This window comes from Sarcophilus harrisii, chromosome 4 (assembly GCF_902635505.1).
Source record: "Sarcophilus harrisii chromosome 4, mSarHar1.11, whole genome shotgun sequence".
Taxonomy (NCBI): domain Eukaryota; kingdom Metazoa; phylum Chordata; class Mammalia; order Dasyuromorphia; family Dasyuridae; genus Sarcophilus; species Sarcophilus harrisii.
In genome coordinates this window covers 1,106,268-1,130,164 of record NC_045429.1, presented here as the reverse complement: position 1 = coordinate 1,130,164, position 23,897 = coordinate 1,106,268, and the positions used below count along the sequence as shown (strand labels likewise).

General features: G+C 44.7%; 1 protein-coding gene and 1 long non-coding RNA gene across 3 annotated transcripts in view; one reads left to right on the top strand and one right to left on the bottom strand.

Annotated features, from left to right (window-relative positions):
• The window catches only part of LOC116423720, a 34,745-nt gene extending 11,513 nt beyond the window's left edge, over positions 1–23,232 (bottom strand). Inside the window, exon 1 of one of the 2 annotated variants that reach the window (XR_004234223.1) lies at positions 23,165–23,232. This is a non-coding gene — a long non-coding RNA (uncharacterized LOC116423720). Of the gene's footprint in view, positions 1–21,526; positions 22,083–23,164 lie in introns of those variants that run through there. The other variant, XR_004234222.1, reaches the window with a different exon arrangement.
• Positions 1–23,897, top strand: part of ST6GALNAC5 (ST6 N-acetylgalactosaminide alpha-2,6-sialyltransferase 5) — a 209,696-nt gene that overhangs the window by 76,646 nt on the left and 109,153 nt on the right. The window lies entirely within an intron of this gene.

The following is a 23,897-nucleotide window of genomic DNA, read 5'->3' as shown; positions in this document are numbered from 1 at the left end:
ACTGCTGCTAAATTCTCTTGCTGGCAAATGATTTTGATCCCATCAGGCAGCTACTTACTTAAAAGGGCTCAAAAAGGAAATTCAGAGGAATGGGGGCCAAAAATGAAGACAGTTACAGAGAACGATTCAAGGTTGGGGAAAAAAAGTTAAAAATAATAATAGATGGTATTTATGTATTGCTTTAATATTTGAAAAGTATTTTATATTTGTGAGCTTATTCAATATTCACAAAAACTTTGTGTAACAGGCACTGTCATTAACCCATTTTACAGACAAGGAAGCTATGGCAGAAAGAGGTTATGGCTTGCCTGAGTCACATAGCTAGAGAATATCTGAGTCGGGATTTAAACTCAGGTCTTATTCATTGCCAGTCCCAAATTCTATCCATTTTGACACTTAATTGCCTTAATAAGAATTAGAGCTGTCCAGGAGTAGAGTAGCCAGCTCTCGTAGTAGGTTTTTTTCTCTGCACATCTCTGTCTCTGTGTTTCCCCCTCCTTCTCTCGGAAGATCTTCATCAAAGGCTGGATAACCAATAGTTGAATGTATGGCAGAAGATTGTTGTTCAGAAATATTTTTGGACAAGACAAGCATTGAAAGTATTCTGCCAAATGTGATGTTTTAGTATTCTCTGATACAGAAGGAAAAATAAGTCATGACTGGGGTGGTGAATTGTGGGCAGCAGAAAAGAGATTTTTGATTACTCTTAAAAAGAAAGAGCATAGAATGATAGATACAAGGAGCTAGGGAGATAGATGGATGGGTGGATAGATAGATATAGATAAACTGACACAGAGAGATGTAGATAGATATGAATAGATGGAGAGATGAATATCTAGTTCTATTTAGAACTAGAAGGTACCTTAAAGGCTGTCCAGTCTACTCCCCTCCCCCAAGGCACACAGGCATATTTATGAAAGACTTGCTAAGTGTGTGGCTCTGTGCTAAGGACTGAGAGCAAAAACAGAGCAAAAACAGTCTCTGAACTTGAGAACTCACAGTCTGATGAGGGAGAGAATATGCAAACAACCACATACACATAACATACAGATGGGCTTATTTGGAGATTATTTCAGAGAGGAGACACTAACGATATAAAAAATTAAGAACAAAAGAAAGTTAGTAACTTGTATTTATTCACACAGGAAATTAGTAGACAAAGGGCAATTTGAACCCCAGCCTTTGAATGCCCACCCCCGTCACCATGGGTTCTGGATTCCTATAAAACCTAAGCATGTGTATATGTTTATGTACATACCAGTACCCTTAAACAAGGAACGGAGAAACCATGGCATCCAGTCTCCAAATCCACAGCCCACACGTACTTATTAACCACCTTTTATATGTATTGGGGCAGAGTTCGGTCATTGTTACTCCACAACCAGCTCTTAACCAACCATCCCCTACCACCTCTTACATAGCACATAGTAAAGGGTTCATAAATTCTGGATGGATGGATGAATGATGGGATAAATATTTAGTAAAAGGGAAAACTGGATAGCTGTGATAGCCAGTGTGGACTAGGAATCACACACAGTAGATGACCCATGTTAAAGAAAGAGAGCCTAGATACAGCAGGTGGAGCCAAGATGGCAGAGAGAAGTCAGAAAAGTACCTGAGCTCTCCTTAGTTTCCCTCAGAAATAAATTGAAATCAAACCTCCGAACAGATTCTGAAACAACAGAACCTACCAAGGGACAGAATGAAATCATTTTCCAGCTCAAGACATCTTGGAAGGACTTCAGAAAAGGACAGTAAAACAGCAGAGCAGTGGGGGAGCCTCCAGGACCAGGGCAGAAGGCAAATTGCAGCCCTGGAAACCAGGCAATAATAGGCAGGACTAACAGGTAGACTGGGTTACCCCCAGAGCTGTGAGCAATTGCTCACCAAACACAAGAGGCCCCTATTCTCAAAGCCAAAGCTCAAAGTACCCCAAAGCTCCAGGCCACACAAGAAGCTTAGGACAGCACCCCCTGTGCCCCAGGAGCAGAACTCGACTTTAAAAGCCATGAAATGGGCAAGATACAGAAGAGGACCTTGACCAGAGAAAGCTACTATGGTGACAGAGAAAATCAAAATACCACCTGAGAAGAAGACAAAATACCTACATTTGAAGCTGCAAAGGGGAACATTATTGGTCTCAAGCCCAAAGCATCTTCCTGGAAGTGCTCCAAAAGAAATTTAAAAATCAAATAAGAGAAGTAGAAGAAAAATGGGGAAAGAAATGAGAGCTATGCAAGAAAGAGTCAATGGCATGGAAAAGGAAGGACAAAAATTGGCTGAAGAAAACAATTCCTTAAAAAATACAAATGATTGGGCAGCTACATGGAACAGTGGTTAGAGCACTGGTCCTAGAGTCAGGGGGACCTGAGTTCAAATTTAATTTCAGACACTTAACAATAGCTAGCTATGTGACCCTGAGCCAGTCATTTAACCCCAATTGCCAAAAAAAACTGCAACTGACTAAATGCAAAAAAAAAAATCCCCCAAAGAAAGAAAGAGAAGCCTGGAAATGAAAAGACCATCTGGGAGTTATAGAAGGCAATGGCCGGGGCCATCTGCGTGTTCCATTCCACTTCTCAGTTCTCTTTGTTTCTCCCACTTTGTGTTGACTGGATCAGGACGCCTTTTGTCTCTGTGATTCCCATGTGCTCGTTAATGGTCTCCCTTGCATTGTGATGCTCTTAGGAACTAGAGACCAAATCAGTTCTCTGTAGATGTTTCCAATAAGTGGCATTACCGCTTTAGTCAAGCATTTAAATTTGATTGATGAGTTTATCTATAAAGGTCATCCGTAAATCTGTTTTAAAAAAGCATTTACTAGCGATTCCAGTGGGAGTGTTCCCTGCAGAATTCATACTCTTTTCCAAGACACTAAATATATGTTAGAGGGCTCTCCTTTCAATCCTGAGTGGGAAAGCAATGAGCTTTTCGATCCATCATTTAGAGGGAGAAAATGGAGACTAATATTGTGGGGCCTGGGAGGGGCCTTTAGGAGTGAGCAAAGTGGCCCTAGGGTCACTATCTTTCTATAGGGATCTTGTCCAATATAAAAGTGCACGTGACAAGTAGCCTCGAGCATGACTGCCAGACCTGGGGGAGTTTTCTCTTTCTCTGTCAGAATCAAGAGTCAGAAGGAATAGCTTCTCACCCTTAGCTTTTTCTGGAGGATTGTGACTGTATCTTCAACCTTCAGGGATCTTAAAGTCAGGCTAATGGAGCAATGACATATTGGGAATGGTCACCACTGCCACTTGCTGGCTGAATGGCCATGGAAAAACCACTTAACTTCTCTGAAACTCAGGGAACTTTGAAGAGAACTTCTCCTAAGACAGATATTGGGCTGGTGGAATCGTGGATCCTTGGCAGATGATGCACTGCAGGCGCTATTCATCACGGTAGAGAATTGATCCTGGGGGAAATAGGGATTATTTTATTCACGATATTTCTATACCGAGGAGTGTCCTGTACCCATGACATGACAGGTCCAGAACCGTTGACAGTAAAAGAAGCGCTGGGATATGGACTGCACAGTGCCAAAGGCCTCATCCAGAGCAGCCACTCTAATGCCGCTTTCCCCCTTTTGGACATTGCATTGGAATGAAGAATTCCTATAGGGAAGCTCCATTGGCCAGTGCAGACCCAGCCCCTGCTCTGTGGTGAGTCACCTCAGAGAGACCCTCGTACCCATGAAGAGGTGGCCCAAAGCCTATGATCAGTGTTAGCCAAAAGAGCTGGTACCCAGTCTTCTTCCCACTGAAGTCTGCTCTCCACCCACTATGCCATGACTCGGTGCATGGAAGGATCACTGAGGTGTGGCATGCTCTCCAGGAGAAGCCGTTCTAACGAAGGAGATGCTCTCAGCTGGAAGTCAGGGGAAAGGCCAGGAGTCCTCAGGGTCAGTGGCAAAGCAGATGGAGATTCCCACTGTGATCCCAGGCCCGCATCGTCCCAGCTGAAGCCGATGCGCTCATGGCATCTGGAGGTTTGAGAGGTGCTTCTTCCATACACAAGCCTCTGAGATGAATCGTGGCTGGTGCGATTATTCCCACCGAGGAGACAGAGGCTCTGAGGAGCACATGACTGGCCCAGGGTCACAGAGCTAATATAAGGAGCCCATCATATTTTTCATGTCTTGTAGCAAAGGGCCCAACCTTAGTCATAATAACAAATAACAAACACAACATTTATAGTGATTTAAAACTTGTGAAAAACTTTACACATAGAATATCACTTAATCTTAACAGCCCTATAAAAGAGATACTACTGTTACCCCTGTTTTAGAGATGAGGAAACTGAGATAGGGAGAGGTGAAATGCCTTACTGTAGTCACATGGTGAGTGAGGTCTGAGACAGGTTTCAAATTCAAGCCTTCCTGAGTCCCACTGCAGCCTTTGGAACTCTACCTTCCTCACTTTCCCCTGAGACAGGCCAGATGACTTGTACTATGGCAGAGTCAAAGGGATCCTGGGTTTGGAACGTGAGGACTTTGGAACATGAGGACCTGGGTTTCTGCTCGATCACTCCCTGCCTACACCACCCTTCCCAGGTCACTTCTCTTTTCCTCATTTTCCTTCTCTGTAAGTGAGCGTATTGGACTAAATAACCTCTAGACTTTATTTAGCTCAAAATCTACGATCCCATGAATTATCTAGAACTTAATGACTGATAAAATCTGAGGCTGAAAAATCCATCCCCATGGGACCAACCTGGTGAGCACCTGCGTGCAGTTTGCCACCAAACTCATTGTCTGGGTCCGAGGCCGAAACGTCCATCCCCGTGGGACCAACCTGGTGAGCACCTGCGTGCAGTTTGCCACCAAACCCATCGTCCAGGTCTTTTCAGCACGACAGGAGCTTTCAGGACTGGTGCTCTCCCCGTGGAGCTTCTGAGAACCCAAAGTCACCTCCAAGCCATGTTGAGGCATTGGAAGAAGAAGTTAACATTGCCATGGAAAAATAAATGGGCCTTGTGCCTCCCTGATCCTGCTGCCCTGGATGTTTCCTCTGGTAATGTCATGCTATTAGAAGTTACACAATTTTCAAAGAGGGGACTTTTGAGAACAACTAAATCATTGCAACAGGATGACATATGCATCTTTTTATGGAACTCAAGGGAGCATAAATTTAAGATAATTAGATTTGAGACATTTCAATAATGCCTTAAGAAAAAAATTACAGATTATATTTTTAATTGAATAGAAAGTACAGTGGGTTATCTTCAAGATTAGAAACATAGAAACATACAATGGGAAGATACTCTAGAGACCACCTCATCCAAACGATCATCCAAGATAAAATCCCTTCCACAGCAACCCTGAAAGGTGTTCTACTTGAACACTTCCAGTGATGGGGAGCTCACTGCCTATCGAAATGGTCCATTCCATAATTTTGAAATTTAATTTTTTGTCAATTAGAAAAATCTATTTTCTCTCCCTCTCACCTGCTCCATTGAAAATCAGTAGAATAGTAACCAAAAAATCCTTACACTGACCATGTCCAAAACATATATGTCTCATTCTATTTGTTGTTGTTCAATCATGTCTTATGTCATGTGCCTCAATGACCTCATTTTCAGGTTTTCTTAGCAAAGACACCAATGTGATTTGCCATTTCCTTCTCCAGATAATTTTATAGATGAAAAAACTGAGGCAAATGGAGTTAAATGCCCAGGATCACACAGCTAGTAAATATCTGAGGCTGGATTTGAACCCATGAAGATGAGCCTTCCTGATTCACAACCCAGGGCTCTGTGCACTATGGTATCCCCTAGCTGTCCCTACCTAGTCCATACAGAAGGTACATATAATGTTTCATCCTAAATCCTCTGGAATCAGTTAATTATGGCATTGATTAGTGTTCTTAAGTTTTTTCAAAGTCATTGCTGTGTGTTGTCCCATTTTTTCTTACTGAGTCAACATCTGTCTCCCTGAAACCTTTGCCCTTCAGTGTTTCTTCTGACATGTGGAGCCGTACAGAGCATGTTTAGTCCTTTGTTCCCACGTCATCATCTTTTCTGAGCAATCTCTTTTCTCAGCTGACTATACCCAGACCCCTCAGCTGTCCCTCTAAAGTGCAGTTCCCTGTCTCTTTGTGATCCTGGTCACAAAGCCTCCCTTCAGGAAGGGCAACCAGCAGCGAATATTGGAGATACCATCAGATTGGTCTGTGGCCGCAGGCTTCCTTTGACTGGGGAATAAAAATGTATATTTACAATTCAGACGTCATCCTAGTATTAAATCCTAGACTGGGACCTGGAAGGCCTGTTAGAGGTCCTCAAATGCAATCCCTCCTTCTATAGATTAAGAAACTGAGACATGGAAGGATAAGGGGAACCCTAACCCCAAAATAGTATCTAAGGTGATACGCAAATGAAGATCCTCACCATATCATCAAGAGAAAGAGCTGAGACGACCTTAGGTTAATCAGAAATCGATGTAATTTCTTCCTTCAGGAGTTAGAGTCCCTCTAATTGCAATAGTCTCCTTTGAACTTCTTTAAGCACCTCCACATCTTTGACCTCATTGATATGATCATAACCCATCTTGCATACAAGAAAACTGAGGCTCCCGAGGGAGAAAGATTTTGTCCAAAGTAAGACAGATCCATGATGAAATTCTAGGTCTCCTGACTCCCAGGCTGAGGCCGAAAACCTTGGGTTCAAAACCCCCTTCAGGTATTTACTAAGGGTATGACCATGGAAAGGAATAAAATCTCTCTGAGCCTGTTTCATTACTCATAAAATATGGGGTGATAATAGCACTTCCCTCAAGGAATTGTTGTGAGGATCAAATGTGACAATGTGTTAAGACATTTTGCAAATGACTATATAAACACGAGCCATCGTTATTTAGAGAAAACAAAGTCGATTTGAGCAAGGCTTTGTAAAATGGGTCCTTCTATGGTCCCTTAGCTCTAACTGGGAGCTTGCCCAATCTTTGTACATTGCTTCTGCACTCCCTTGGGTGCTTCTTCCAGTGCCCTGGACCGATGGCCAGCAGCCCTTCCTTCATCCTCTTCTTTCTTCTCATGCTTTTCCCAGTTTGCAGACTGCTTTGCTATCTGAGACTCGGGCACGGTCCTTCCCCTTCTTCACAGACTGTGAAGGCAGGAGAGCTCTTTGAGGTTCCATCTCAAAGCTCTGTGGCCGGCAGGCTCCCTTTGACTGGAGCACATTTCAGCAGGAGAATAGAAATGTGAATTTATAATTCAAACCCTAAGTAGCATTTTTCAACTAAGAAATGGAGCTTGGCTGTGGCTAGCCCTAGGGGATGTAAACACAACCTTACCTGTAATTAACCCAAGGCTTCTCCCGTTCTTAATGTAAATGGAGCTATAATTATATTTCCTTAGTTTTCGGAGAAAAATCTTCATCTCCAAGTCAGGCTTATGGGGGGATGGAAGACATGCCATCCATCTCAAGGCGACAGCCCTAACGTATCTGTGGCTGGGGAAAAAAACCTGCCTGATAATAAACCTGGAGTTGCATTTGATGTAAGACATATGGTAATTACTGTAATAATATTATCGCCCGGCTCCCGCAATGGCTTTGTCAGGGAGGCGCAATCTCCCGTATTGTCTGCGATAAAAATCCCAGTTTGGGGTTATTGATAGCAACGCCGTCTACGATGGGATCGGGTACTTGGTGACAGCTGCGAAGCTCCTGCTTCATCTGCAAGTAATTGGGTTGAGAATAAGTCCTGCGTGCTAAAAGCTGATGGCGTGAGAAGTGGGAGAAAGCCAGGGAATGTAGCAGAGGACGGGTTCTTGGGAGACTCGGAGAGAAGGAATGGCCCGGCACAGGGGAGCTCACCAACGGCCTTCATTTTTCCAGCAAAAGTCATCTTGGTCCTCACTGAGTCACAAAGGCCTATTTGGTCAGAGCGTGAAGGCACTTGGGAGGGTGGACCTCTCGGTCAACCTTCTCTTCTAACAAATGAAGAAAGGGAAGCTCAGAAGAGGGAAGGCACTTACCCAGAGGCATTCTGGAAATAATAATGAGGATGGAAATGATGGCAACAGTTAATGCAGTAAGGTATGTGTGTTGGGTAGGAATCTTGCTAGACACAAAAGCTTTTAGTGACATTGGTGAAAATGATGACCTGATGATGATGATGATGATGATGAAGAGAGTGATGGGATGATGATGATGATGATGATGATGAAGAGAGTGATGGGATGATGATGATGATGATGATGATGATGATGATAATGATAATGATGAAGAGGGTGATGGGATGATGATCTCAGCAATGGCAACAGCAATACCTAAGCACAGAACTTAGAGAACTGATCTTGTAAGTCAAAGATTTGCCTCCTCAGGTATTGACTCTGTGGCCTTGGACAAGTCACTTACACTCTTAGTGCCTACATCAAGGCTCCAACGCTGTGAGCTGCCAAGAGGCTGGAGGGCTGGAGGGCTCCCTCCGTCCATAAAGGCAGGATCAGCCCATGATTAACTGTTGCTTTAGGAGTTACAAAATGCTTTACAATGCTAAAATCCTTAATGCCACTTCAAATTAAAAGCTTAACAAGTGAAGAAGAGGGGAAGGGCAAGGAGTTTGAAGCTATAAATTAAGATGACACTAAGACTTTTGGGACATCTTGAGTTATTTAAGTTCAGTTCTCATCCTAGCCCTGGGACATAAATGCTCATATAAGTGCTCATATCAACCCCATTTTACAGATGAACAAAATGAGGCCAAGGATCAAAGGCTTTGCCCAGAATCATACAGTTCAGAAGTGCCTGGGATTTAAATCCAGGTCTTCTGAACCCCCTACCCTACAGGAGTAGCTCTTCCCTCTCTATTTCCCAACATTGTTAATGTCAAAGAGTAAGAGTGAGAACTCATGTGCTCAATTATGGCTTATCTTGAGAACTGCCAGAAGACAGTATTTACAACAGGGACTCTGAGACAGGAAGGCCTGAATTCAAATTCTGACCCAGCTAACTGCCCCTGGGTAAATCACTTAACTTTGTTTGTTTCAGTTTCCTACACTATAAAATGAGACAGAGAAAAAAATGGCAAACTGCTCCAATATCCTTCCCAAAAAAAAACCCTCAAATGGGATCACAAAAAATCAGATATGACTGAACAGCAATTGTGAGTTTTGTTCTTACCCTGCCTGTATAACCCCGGGCAAGTCACTTAACTCCAATTACCTCAGGAAAAAAAAAGTTTTGTTATTACCCTTGCTATTCCAAAAGTAGATTTGGACACCTTTGGGAGTTCTCCCCTACCCCCAGACCTGTCTCTCCAGGACCCTTGACCCCAGATTCATCTCCCATTTCACCACTGCCCTGGCTGCAAAATCTCCTTTTTGCTCCTGTCTCCTTGAGGTCTCAGATTGTGATTTTGAGAGCCCTTTGACAATCAAGAGAGTGAGGAATATGGAAGCAAGAGTAAGAGGAAATCTACTCCTTGGCTTTTCTTACATTAAAGAAGGCGACCTCAGCAGGCGCACCAGTTGGGTCAAATCATCTCCGTCTCCTTCCGATTTAGGCTGGCACACAAGTGGAATCTGCCCTTGGAGAATCACCAACTCAATGTGAATTACTTTGCACAACGGTTCGGGGCATGTACCAGCACACCTCGGCATCCCTGTGTGCCCCAGCCTGTGACTGGTTTGTTTCTAGGACTATCTGTACCTTTTCTAGGGAACTTGATTTGGGGGCACCCATGAAATCAAAATGGATGCTCTTGTTTTGTTTTCAGAAGGATACTAATCGAATGTCTCTGCAGAAAGCCAAGTTACAGCTTCTTTCCCTTTTATCATCCCATGTGCAATGTTCATTTGCAAACATCCTACTAAAGACCCATAAAACAGTGGGATCTATTAAACAGTTATTATTTAAGTACAAATCGCTGCTGGATACAATATCCATGGAGTGTCTCTCATGTCCCTTGTAGCTTAAGAGCCGGGGACCTAAAGAGACAATGTTGCCAGATTAGCGCGTTTCTAAAGTTGGAGGGAAATGACTAATGTGGTGAAATTGAAATGTCATTAGCATGTTCTTAGGATTTGAAATCCTTGGTTGGTTTTTTAATTTTCTTAAAGACAGTTCTATAGACTTCAAACTTGGATATTACACAGCTCTATTATCATTGTCAGGGGACAGATTGTGCAACAGAAAAACCAATGCGTTTGGAAACACGAGACCCGAGTTTGACTCTTGTCTCGGAGACCCACATGGTCTTCACCAAGTTGCTTCTATGCTAGTGGGTCTCAGTTTCCTGAGCTGTAAAGTCAGAGCAGAAGACTATCTGATTTCTGATATCCCTTAAGGTTGCGATACATTAATCTCATTGGCTATTATGTATTGACTTCACTTGACTTGACTTTGCTCCTTGGCAAACTCCTAAAACATATTACAGGGCTGCTGTCTGAACAACTAGAAAGGGAAGTGATGATCACAGAGGTTTACAGGTCAAATCAGTCTGGCTTGGTTTCCTTTGATAAGGTTATAATGGAAGGTCAGGAGAATTCCAGAGAAATGGTTTTTCCGTAGGTTAATGGGGCATTTGATTCCATCTTGCACACCACTTTTGTGGAAAAGACACAGTGACAGCCAGTTGTGACGATTAATTGGGCTCAGGGCTAGTTAAATGCTAAAAAGTTGGTGTGAGTGCTTTGGCATCAGCTTGGAAGAAGTTGGCACCTCAGTGAGTCCCCTGGGGATCTGTGTGTGGCCACCCCAGGCTGCTTTGGATGAAGCCATAGACCCTGTGGTCTTGTGTTTTCAAATGCATTGGTTTTTGTGTTGCACGCTCTGTCAATTCTACATTGTCTTATCAGTTCCACTGAGTTAGCCCCTTGATATAGGATCAAAACAATCATACAGAGTTCCTGCCTTTTACAGGGGTGCACAGAGGGTAGGAAAAATAGAAGAGGTTTTAGTGGTCCTCAAGACTAATGTAAGCCAAAAGGCATGGTGTGTGGTGGGGTGGGGTGGGGGGGAGTTTGCTATGACCTTGGACTGTATCAAGAGAGTCACAGTCTCCAAGAATAAGAAGGTGACACAGGGAAGTAGAGAGATAGAAATATGCTGCCCAGGAGTAATGGTAGTGCCGATTTAATGGTATTCCTAAAAGTGAAAGGAGAGAATAGACAGGGCAGGTGATGCACAGTATAGCAGGGAGACTCAAGAATGGGACAGAGTAAGCAATGACTGGGATCCTGAACTGGTTATCCAACAAGTAGAAGAAATGGGCCCTAGAAAATTCTAGGAATAAAAGAGCACGATGGGAAGAGGTCGCCACCTTCTCCTCAATGCTTCAGACTAAACTGGCTCATCAGTTACCCCAAGCTTCCTTCTCAAATTCACTGAGTTGTTCTTCCATTTACATTCTCATGGTTACACACGTAGTTGAACTGTGTGGATCTCTTGGTTTTTCTGCCTCTAACTCACTTCACTTTGCATCAGTTCAACTAAACCTTCCCATGCTTCTCAGTAGTCATCAAGGTCATTTTAGAGTAAGGGTTAGTTAGGGTTTCTTGTATTCAGCAATATTATGTCACATTCACACAATTGTCTTAGCCATTCCTTCCTGGATGGGCCATGGATGGGATTTTGTTGCCACAAGTAACCTTTCTACTGAGAAAATAAAATAGTAAACAGCATTCATTGGGAGAGTCCTTGAAACACCTGGCTCAGGCTCTCTCCTATATCCAGACTGGCCACTTCATTTGCTGTTGGGCAGCATTCAAAAGGCAATGACTTGTCAGGCTTGTTATTGGTGTATGAGGTAATCTCTTAGTTCTGCTAATTTCATTATTCATAAGTTTATTAAAATTTTTCAACTTGACCATTCATATAAAACCAGTGTTATAATATAAAACCTTCTCTGGTTCTGCTGATGTCATTCTGCATCAGTTCACTCAAGTCCTTCCTTGTCTCTTTGAAATCATGTTTCCTCATTGTTTACAGCTCACTCGTGCACTAGCACATTCACAGATCACAGCTCATTCATCTGTTCCTTGACTGATGCGCATCCCTTGAGTTATCAAGTTTTTTTTACACCACAGCGGGGAGGGAAATGCTGCTGTTAATATTTTTGTACATTGGACCTCATCCTATTTCTTTGATCTTTTTGGGTATAAATTGTCCTATTCATACAATAACAATATTAAAAAAAAACAAAAATCGTTGAAATCCCTAAGAATTATGATTAATACAATGATGATCCAGCATTATAAAGGACTGGTGTTCTATCTCCTAAGGCAGTGGTGGATTTAGTATGCAAAATGAGACATATTTATATTTTATATAAAGTCAATGAGGGGATAGTTTTGCTTGACCATGCATTTTTACAAAGCATTTATGGTGGGGGGGGGGAGGTTTTCTTCCTTTTTCAATGGGGGAAGAGAGATGGGAGGGAAAGAGAATGAATATTTCTTCACTTAAAATAATTTTAAATAGAGAGGTTAGGCACTACAGGAATCTCCATTCCTCCAATGACAACACTATCACATGTTTTGTTAGTTTCGTTCAATTGTTTTGATGTTAAAGAGACTTCTCACCAAAAAGAGGGAATCTGGAACTGTCTGCAATGTAAAAACAAAACATTTCAGTGATTTAGTCTATCACAATCTTGAGGTAGAGTTTTGACAGCCTATATGTGTATGTGGGAGGGGTGATATAGAATATACATATACATTCACAAACATGTATTATATAAATATATATGTGTATATATACGTATAAAGTCACATGAACACACATCTGGAACCTGGCTGTAGTCTGTGCCAGCTGTACATCATCCATGGTGTGGTTTTCAATTCTGCTCATCAAAGTTTAGGACAAACATTGATGAGCAGGTGAGCATTCAAAGCAGTCGATCTGAATGGTAAATGGCAACAGGTCCATACGCTACCAAGACTTGCTTCAAGAAAAAGGGAAATAAAGCATGGTCTTGGGCTGACACAATGACTAATGAAATATTTGGTGAATTATTATGAAGATTATGATTAGACTTCACTCAGAGCAGAGAACTAGGAGTGCTGGAAGGAAGTTAGAAATAGTTGGTTTGAACCAATGGGAGAAATTTCCTAACAATCAGAACTGGTCAGCAACGTGGAATGGGCTACCCTATAATTTAATGAGTTCCCTAGTTCTAGAAGTCTGCAAATGAATACTTATTGTCATGAATTCCTGCTCAGGTGTTGGATGGAATCAATGCTCTCTAGTCCTGGCTGATGCAAAGTGATTTAGTCTATCCTATATGTACATAGATAGATGCATGTAAAAAGCTCCTGATTTGCAAGGGAGGGGAGTAGGAAGGTTCTGTATCAGGTTTTTCCCATGGATAAAATCACATATACCTACCAAAGCCGGCCGTACTTAAGAATATGTGTATGTCCTCTATCAAGTTAAAATCAACTTGAAATCAATAAATAAGTGCATAGGCAAATATAGAAATATGTGCTATCTAAGAACATTATAATGAATTTTTTCATGACAAAGATATTTCCATGACTTTGTGAACGAGTTTATTGATTGTTTACAATTTTATTTATAAATAACAAAATAACTCCTTCCCCCAAGGGCATTCCATGGTAGCTGACTATATAACTATAATTCCCAATGAGTAACTACCTAATTATATATTCGGTGTGTTTATGCTTATATTGCCTGCTGGGATGAGGAAAAGGACAAATTGAGGGACAGAAATCTGAATTATTTCTTCCATTTCACAAGTGGGATCTCCCATTGGAAAAAATACCACTTTAATGCACAAAATCTTCACCCAAAGAATACAACTGGCAGTTTGGGTGTTCATCTGTGTTCCATGTAGATGATCTTGGTTGCTTTGTCTCCAAGATGACCATCATGGCTTATGTGATAGGTCTTTGTGAAATGCTTTCCAAACTTAAAAAGGAGGCACAAATTCAGTCATTATTATCATCTGGTGGGAGAATGGGGGGAGCAGATTTTGTTTGATCCATGGTTGAGGCTACTACATCCTACTTGAGAGCCAGGAACCAGAATCCATCGAACGTGGATTGAGAGCGGCAATGAAGCACCCTGCAGATTTGACCTCAGCCCTGCTGATGCAATTTCTTCTCCATCTTCCCTCATTGCCTCTCCCATCAGCTACTTAATACCTGTGCAACCTTGAACAAGTCTCTTAATTTCCTCATCTAGAAAATGAGCAGATGAGCTAAATGGTGTCTGGGATCACTTCTAGCTCTAGAAGTATGATTATGAGTCTGGAAGGCTGATCTCTGGAGAGACAGCAAGCATGGGGTTCGGCTTCTTCAAAGGTACATTTGTGGAAAAGAAATTGCTTCATAGGGGAACAGTGAGGAGCCCATCCTGGAGCCAAGGTGGACATGGTCAACTCATTAGCCTTCCTAGTCCTGGTAATGAGCTGCGTTCCCTCTTTTGCACCTTCAGACAGGGCATGTTATTTCCAGCAATACATTTACCAAAGTATGACCCGGATCCCTCAATGGATCCTTCAAGGGGTGCATTAGATGGAATCTGAATTTCAGCTGTTTTCCACCCATGCACATTCACTACCAATGGTTTGTCCCATAAGGGCCCAAAGGACAGGATTTTAAGGCGAGAAGGGCTTAGAAACAAATTCATTCTGGGTCAGCCTATGTGGCAATTTAGCATGACCTGGAAGGGAGTTGGCTGAGCCTCAAGATGAGTGGGCCTGCTTTATTGCTGATATACTGCATGCTTAATTATGCTTAACTTTTCAAACTATATTAATTTTTAATTATTTGCATTTAATTATCTACATTACTTAAGCATCAAATTCCACAGCTAATGTTCTCGATGAAATATTTACTAAACAACAGCAGAAACCGTCCTGAAGCCCATGGAACTAAATGTTTGGGATTTGGGGGGGATCTTTTCTGCTGGAGTCCTTAATACTTCACCAGTGGAGCTCGAAAGGTGCATGCTCCGATTAGAGATACAGAGACCCTAATGGCATCCATTTGGGTTCAAGGACGGCCTGCCAGCTCTGATCTAACAAAGCAGACTGTCTGTCTCATTGGTCAGACACTTTCACTGGTGTTATTGTACTATGGCTTGTTGGGTCTCTGTCACCCTCCATTCCCTACCCTGTCCCCATCCCCGGGACCCAGGTTGAGCTTTGACTGCAGAAACTATCATTCTCAAGAGGTGGGTCTTTAAGCATGCTCTGCCCATGGTTCTAGCAAGACCCTGAATCAAAGAGTGAAAAACCAAATGGTTAATTTATCAGAAGCAATGCAAGAAGCATGGTGGGTGATGCTGGGATACCAAGGGAGGCTGGGATACAAGGAACTCTCCGGCAAATGGGAGACAACAAGCAAATAAATATATATGTGTGTGTGTGTGTGTACATATGGAGAGCAAAGTAGGAAATAATTAACAGAGAGAGGCACTAGAATTAATGGAGGCTGGGAGAGGCTTCCTGGAAGAGGCAGAATTTTAGTTGGGACTTAAGGGAAGCCATAGCGGCCAGAAGCAGAGCAGAGAAGAGAGAGTATTCCAGGCCCAGGGGATGCCAGAGAAGGAGCATCGTGTTCTTGGAGCAGCTGAAGATCTGCTGGGCTGTAGAGTATTTGGAGGGGACTGGAGAGGGAGGAAAGGGCAGGGGAGGAAGGGCTTTGAAGCTCAAAGAGAGGTTTTACGTTTCTTCTTGGAGACAACAAAGAGCCAGTGGAGCTTACTGAGTAGGGGGTGACCAAATCAGCAGCAGAAGCAAAGAACCAAACACAAAGCAAATGCCCTCTTGTGCAGCCGGACTTGGGAAATGGCGAAGGGGACCAAGGCAGAGATGCATGAAAGAAGCGGGACCCATTCATGATTAGGACCAAGATTGTGCCTATGCAGATGGAAATTTGGAAAAGAGAAAAGGAAGAGAGCACTGAGTGCCGTGATCAAGCTTCTCCCAGATGTGGGCGACGGCGGCTCTGGAACATCCCATATTCCCTCAGACCGGGCATGTCAGTTGGGTTTGCTCAAATGCTTTATTTTTCTCTCATGCGCTTTCTTTTTTCTTGTTACAAGAGATGACGCTCAGAGTAAAATAAAGGGGAGGAACACATTTGACCCCAAGTATGATGCTCAATAAAGCCCGGTTGGTTATTAATTGGCATCTGCAATGTGCCAGGCACAAGCTGGGAATAGAAGTACAAAGCAAAGAAATGGGGAGTTTGCTGAAGGAGAAGGGGACATGGTGAGACAGAATGGAAGCATGCAAGGGGCCCCGCCAGCCTTTCAGGCACTTTGGGGGGCCAAGGTCACGGGGTGCCTGAGCTTGGAGGATGTGGAGTGGCCCATGCGGAGGGTAGCTGCGGAGATCGGGGCAGAGAGTGACAGAGAGCAGCCAGTTTTCGTTTTCCATCCTAGACAGTTGCTGGTGCAGCCTCCTGTCTTCCTCTGTCTTCCATTGTCCAGGAAGGTGATGGCGTGGTCGTCCCTTCAGCAGAGCAGGCTCTCAGAATGGTTTTCCTGGCAGCCCGGATGGATATGTGCTGATCTCATCCCACCGTCTGCTCCAATCTCCTTTGTCACCAAAACAAGATGGCCCGCGGCCAAAGTCATGATTTTGAAAAATCCTCTCTAATCACTTTTATATCCCTGATGCAAGAAGGAGAAAATCCAGAGCCAGATCCAGGGGGAGGAGGAGCTGGCTTTTATGCTGGGTTCCATACTGAAGGACTGCATGCATCTGAACACATTTAATTTTGTGCCCCCCAGTTTGTGTCCTGTGGCAGCATCCCATTCACCCCTCCTTAGATGCTCTTCTGAAATTGGCTAGAGGACTTTACCAACTAGTCATAGCAATCACTCAGGGAGGCAGAAAGAGTCTGGACTCCAAGTCAGAAGAGAGCAGGCACCCCAGATTGTCAGTGTGGGACCCCAAGCATCTGTTCACGAGCGCTTCTTTCCACATATGCAAGTAGAGTACGCTATCACCAGGTTGGAGCACATACTAAACATCTCACAAATCCTTGTGGCTTGTTTGGGATTAAATGATTTGATGTTGATTCAGGGCTTTCTAAATTATCTTAAGGTTACTTAGATATGGGTATAGATGGGTTCTCATTGTTCTTATCAACATAATAAATGCAGTGTTTCCTCAGCAGTTAATTAAAAGTCACACCTGAACTTCTCTCAGACTTCTCATGGAGCTCTGCTCCCAGCACTTATAAAATTCAAGGGTTGATTTTTTGTATCAAGAAGGTATCTAAGGTTGTCTAGCTCCTCCTTGATCCATCATCCTTTCCAGAGGAGGATTGGTCACCTAACCAATTTAAACCCAGATCCCAGGACTCCACATCCTGCTCTCTTTCCAGTAGACCCCACTGTCGAGGGGAAGAGAGATGGAGAAATCATTTCTCTTACCTCTTCAGCAAACGATGTATTCATTCATTCATCCTAGATTTAGCACCGACAGTAAGCATGATTACACGGCACTTTGCATCGTTCTCGCATCCCAGCATCCTCTCGAGGCCGTGTCCGGCCATTCTCCATCTGACTCCAAAGTCTCCCTTCAGAATGATCTGGTGCATCTCCTATGCAGACACCTTAAGATCCCGTCAAAGGGACCTCCTTGCGTTTCCTTGAGTGTGACAGTCCCTCCCGTGCAGGTTGCCTTTGCTCGCGCTCGAAATGCTCTGTCCCCTTCTCCACTCCCTTGCACAGAACCCACAGTCCCCTAAGGAGCAGGGGTCGCCCCCTCTCCTACAATGCCCTTGTTCATCCCCTCGGTTCCCAGCGGTGGGCCCCAAACACAGAAGGATTTGTGTGTTGTATTTACTTCCCTGAGGACATGCTGCCCTCTCCTTCCTCTGTACAACGTAAGCTCACTGAGGGCAAGAGCTGCTAGCTTTTATCTTTGCCCCGGCACCAGCAGGGAGGAGATGGTATATAAACACATGTTCAAGCCCTGAGCCGGGTCCAAGAAGAGTGATGTTTGGGGATGAGAAAACTGTCTTGGGGAGGTTACAGCAGAACTGAGGGAGCAGGACTGAAGCCTCCTCTCCCCTGGGTCTCCCAAATTTGTTCCTCTCCTGCTCCCGCTCCTCCTCCTCGTCGTCGTCCTCTGCGGTGCTGCTGCCAAACTGGAGCCTCTTTCCCTCGGAGGGACCCTCGCTGCCAGTTCGCCCTCCTCCACAGCACTTGGGAGGAGTAAAGCCCCTTCCCTCCGCATAGATAAGCTGGGCTCGGGAGGCTTGTTTTGGTCCAGTTCTTGGAGCTTAGTTACACAGAGGCGGCCTCCCAGAAAACTTTTGTTTGGGGCCTCACAAAATTAGCATTTTAATTATGAGTATTAGAGAAAGAGCAGCCTTCCTGTGTCACGTTCCAGCTAGTAGCCACTTGGTCGCATCTCCAGCAGGCGTGCCAGAGGTGGCCAGATGGTAGATGGCCTTTCCGAGGGCAGCGGGCGGGGCGACTACAGCCCAGGAGCCGGGGCTGGCCCTGGCACAAGCTCCTCTTGGGTCGTCAGCCCCAATGTGGGGGTGGGGTGTTAAATGGATCAGAATGCCTCCCTTAAAGACCTCGTATCAAACCCACCTCCCTCCTTCCCTCCCTTCTCTGTGTGTGTGTGTGTGTCTCTCTCTATCTCTCTTCTTCTTAGATGATGGCCTAAGTTGGGTGATCTTAACAGTTATGGGATATATAATGATTAATGCAAAGCAGACATCCCCGTTTAGGAAGAGCAAGACAATGCTGGACAACCACCAGAGCAGGGTCACAAAGGAGCTTCAGGGCAAGGATTCTCAGAGGCCGCTGGGCGGGCCGAGAGCCCCTTCTCTGAATAAGATGCAGAAGATTGCAAAAGAAACTCACATTAAACAAACCTAAGGTTTATTAAATGTTTATTCTGTAGAGGCACCAAGCTAATAATATTAGTAATCCTAATATTGACATAACACTTTAAGTTTGCAAAGCCCTTTAAATGTTACTCTGGATTCTCACAACAATCTGAGGAGATAGTTGCCATCACTTATCCCCATTTCTCAGAAGAGAAAACTGAGGCTGAATGGTTACAATTAAATTGATGTCTAAGGCAGGGTTTGAACTCGGGTCTTCCTGTACTAAGCCAGGGATAAGCCAAGAAAGGTGCAGAAAGTAGTCCCTGCCTTCAAGGAGCTTCCCTTCTAGTGGCAGAAGATAACGTGTGAAAACATGAGGACATACATGATATAGAGGGAACGTGTGGAAGAGGAAGCCCCTAGAATCCACGCCACGTGATGACCGCTGAAGGGACTTGGATGGCCGCCCCGGAGGAGAGAAGATCAGGAGGGATCCGCTGGCTTTCTTTAACAAGGGGTGCAATCTGGGTTTGCCTTTCCCCGGGGGAGAACAAGGAATGATACAGAGTTAGAGCTCTCCTTTGCATGTGTAGGAATGTGTGGGTCATACATACATGTGTATATGTATATTATATACATGTGCTTATACATATATGTGTGTGCATGTCATATACACTGTGTATTATTACACATACATGTGTTGTGTGTTATATTGTGTTGCATTGTATATTATATACATGTGCGTTTGTGGTTATTACATGCACATATGTGTGTATTATGTATCTATTCCATATTATGTTATATCTATACATGCATGTGTGTATTTATTGTGTGTATACATCTATGTGTGTTATATACATGTGTGCATGTTTGTTACATATACATATGTGTATTCTGTGTATATTATATACATATGTGTATTGTGTCTATTATATTATATATAATGCATGTATGTGTTATGTGTTGTATTGTGGGTATGTGTGTCTGTTGTGTGCATGTTGTACATGTATGTGTGTTGTGCCTGCATCATGTGTGTGGTGTGTGTGTGCACATGCACCGTGTGCTACGTATACATTGTTGTGTGGTTTCTGTTCATGTGCATGTGTGATGTATGTGCACACTGTGTGTGATGTAGATGTGTATGTGTATATGACACAACTCTATGTGTGCGTGTGCACATGTGTGTAATATCTGTGTGTGCAGGTGCATGTGTGTGTTATATCTATGTGCGTGTGTGTTGTACCTGTGTGCATGTGCATGTGTGTGCTATCAAACCCCCGTGTTAGGGCATCCTGGCGGAGGACAGGCTGGCCCTGGAGGCGGACCCAAATTGGAACCCACCTCAGAGCCTCGCCAGCTGTGACCTTCACCTCCATTTCCTCACTTTTCTCCTTTATAAAATGGAAATCATCACACGCCCAGAAGCTGTGAGAGCAAGCAGGAGATCAGTGGCTTTGCAGAGCTTCCAGGGCTGGGGCAAAGACCTTCCTCCTGCCCCCGGAGGTGGCGAGACCGGTGTTCCCCAGAAAAGCAGCTGCTGGGCACTATCTGGCCCCGGAGGAGGCCCGAGGGGACCTCTGCAGGCCGCCAGCTGGGGTTTCTTGCCCAGGCAGAGCTCCCCGCAGTCAAGCTCTCCGCAGTTTAAAGTTCCCTCCCTTCCGCCCTTTGTCACAGAAGAGCAAAGGCAGAAGTTGCTTGGGCCAACCCCAGGAGGAGGAATAAGGGAGCATAATAAGGAATAAGGAGCTCCAGGCTTCCTTCCCAATCCCACTTCCTGCAAGGTTTTCCCCTCTTGACCATGGGTCTCCTCAAAGTTTCCCAATGCGATCTCCCCCCTTCAGGCCTTTGCCCAGTTACCCGTGCCGTCCCTACAGAGCATGTCCCCACCGTGGGTCACGCCTGCCCCCGGCCCGGCCTCCCAGCTTGTTCTCCCCAAACAGACTCGGAAAATGCCAGAGAACTGCCCTGGGCCCCAAACTGGAAAAGCAACTGTTCCGCCAAGAGGGAGGGGGGGGGCCTGGATTCAGAACACGGCTCCACCGCTCCACAACCGGGGCCTTCTCTCTGCCTCAGTCTCTCCAGCCTTAGAGTCAGGGGTTGGGTGAGCTGGGTGCTGGCCTCCTTCCAGCTCCCAGGGCCCCTCTTCATCCCACTTCCATTCTGAGGCAGACCAGCCTTCAGCCTCCCTTTGGTCTCTACCTTTGCCTCTGCCATTCCCTGAATGGCCCCGGGGCCCCCCTCTCCAAGCACGGACACACACACACCCCTCGCTTGGACGATCCCATCCTTGTCTGCTCTTGTCTAGAACACCTTTGTCTGTGCCCTCCCGGCCATTCAACACTCTCCAGCTACTTGTTCAGGGCTTCTCAGGGGAGATGAGATGGAAGGAACTCTATTCTCTACTCCCTTTGTCCAGGATCTCAGCTTTCCTCCCTGCCCTTAAACCAGGGCTTCACTCTCTCCTTCCCCTTCTAACCAATCAGGAAACGTCTTCAAGCGGACTCTGCCTGCGGCTGCGGACTCTGCCCGCACTCAGGCTCATTCCTGGGGAAGGAAAGCACCTTCAGGGCCACTTGCTGGTCCCTTTAAGAGACCCCCCCCCTCCGATGAAGTTGCTGCTTTGAGCAGACCCTTGTCTGGGCTGGATGGGACGGTACAAATTCAAACCCTGCCCCAGACCTTCTCCAGCTCTTGGACTCAGTTTCCTCATGTACAAAAGGAAGCAATGGGACAGCTCTGCAGCCATGATTTGTACCTACCGTTCATCAGCCACAACGGCAAAAGGCAGTCCTCGAGGCAGGTCCTCTCCCACAAGAAGTCTCTCATCCACCCGGCAAGATCCTGCGATCTTCACATTTGGTGCAAGTGTGGAGAGAACTGAGCTCCAGGAACCGTCTGGTTATCTGCCCACTAAGGGCACCGGCCTCTTGCATGGAAGGCCCAAGGGCAAGGCCCGAATGGAAGGGCTCTCTCTCAGGGGCTGGAGAAATCCGCGGAGCAGGGGCTCCCGCTCAGGGCTTAGAAAGCTGCCGACCTCCTCCTGGGGTCCAGCACCCAGAGGTACACCCGACGGCCAACCGGAGACTTGGCTCGGCTCGGGAGATAAACCCCAACACCAGCTCCGCAGACAGACCGTGAGAGGGCTCGGCTTAAAGGGGAGGAGGGTCTGTGCCCTCCCGGCAGCCCCACACGGGAGGCTGTAATGCCCTGGCTCTTCACCAGCTGTTGCCCATGACCACTCGGCCTCCTCACCTCCGCCTCCTGACTTCCCCGATTTCTTTCAAGAGTCAGCTGGAACCCACCTTCCACAAGAGGCTTTTCCAAGCCAGCCTCTCCCTCTCCTGTTAATCTTTCCCTGTGGGTTCTCTCCCTCCCTCTTACTCTGTATATACCCAGTGGGGACGGTTACCTACAGGTTGTCTCCCTCATTGGAATTCCGATATTTCAAGGGCAGGGAATCACCATTTTTTCCCTTTCTTTCTATTCCCACCATTTGGAACACGGGAAGCACTAAACTTGCTGCCTACTGACTGACTTTCTGGGGTATCAGTTTGCATCCTACCTACCAACAAAGCCTATTTTACATCCTGTTCTTCCAATGCGGCTGTAAGTTTGAAACTCGTGGAACACCACCATCTCTGAGGAAAAATAATGCTAGAGCTGCAGGATGCAAAGGCACCCAGGGGCTGCCACACCCAAAGGCAGGTCCTGAATCCATAACGATGAGGCCACAGGTCCACAGCTCCGTCAAAATACAAGCGTAATATCTACCTCTGTGTTTCTCCATCTGATGGGTTATTTATATTTTGAGTAGGTTTATATTTCATACATATATAGATTTATAAGCTTATGTATATATTTATTTATAGACTTACAGACATATTTTATATGTATAGCTATATCTGAACAGACAGTATGGTGCAGTGGGTGCAGTGGGCAGAGAGACCTTGCTTCTGACAGGGCAAATCACCTAATCTCTTAAAGTCCAGCTATCTCTGAAAAATGACAAACTGCCTGCCTTGTCATGGCATTTTCTCATCTGGGAGTTCCCCACACCTGCAAAATAACAGCTCCATCATGCTGTCTCTTCCCATAGATGTGGACAAATTTATGTGAGCTATACATATATATATATATACATAATATATAATACATATGTATACACATACATATACATATGTAAAATCTTGCATGTGAAAAAGAAACTGTACAAAGCACAGGTGGATGCTAGACAGACAGATGTCCAAGAACCCCCGAGTAAAGCCCACCTTGGTGTTTCATTACCCCACGAGGAGTGTTCCTGGCTGCTCGGAAACTATTCCAGCAGATCCTACCAAGCCAGACAAGCCTCGTTGTGAACCTGTCAAGGTCCCTCCTCAAAGAACTGACCTACTTACCAGACTCTTCAGTAAAAGGTTGGCTGTCAGGGAGTGGATTTTTTCCAGCTCTCGCAATTCACAAAGATGCCTCCTAAGAAAGGGAAGAGCGTTTACCGATGGCTGAGGGGTGACCCACAACCAGGAAATCACAGAGCCTTTAAAAATATCAAGAAATCAATCAACAAGTGCTTATTAAGTTCCCTGGGCTGGGGACTCACGTAGCAAGTATAAAATAATTCCTGTTCTCAAAGAGCTTTCATTGTAGTGAAGGAAACAGCATAGGGCAGGTGTAGAGATACATGGAATACAGAGACAGATAAAGAGGCCTATGCAAACTGGCAATGCTAAAAAATTACCTATGCATGTATCTTGTAAATAAAAAGCTATAATAAAAAAAGAGGTCTATGCAACATAGGGCAGGTATAGAGATACATGGAATACAGAGACAGAGAAAGAGGTCTATGCAAACTGTCAATGCTAAAAAAAATTACCTATGTATATATCTTGTAAATAAAAATCTATAAAAATAAAAAACCGAAAAACATAAAAAGAGGTCTATGCAACATAGGACAGATACAGAGATACATGTAATACAGACAGATAGAGGTCTATACGATATAGAACAGGTGCAGAGGTACATGTAATACAGACAGATAAAGAGGTCTATGCGATATAGAACAGGTGCTGAGGTACATGTAATACAGAGACAGAGAAAGAGGTCTATGCGATATAGAACAGGTGCAGAGGTGCA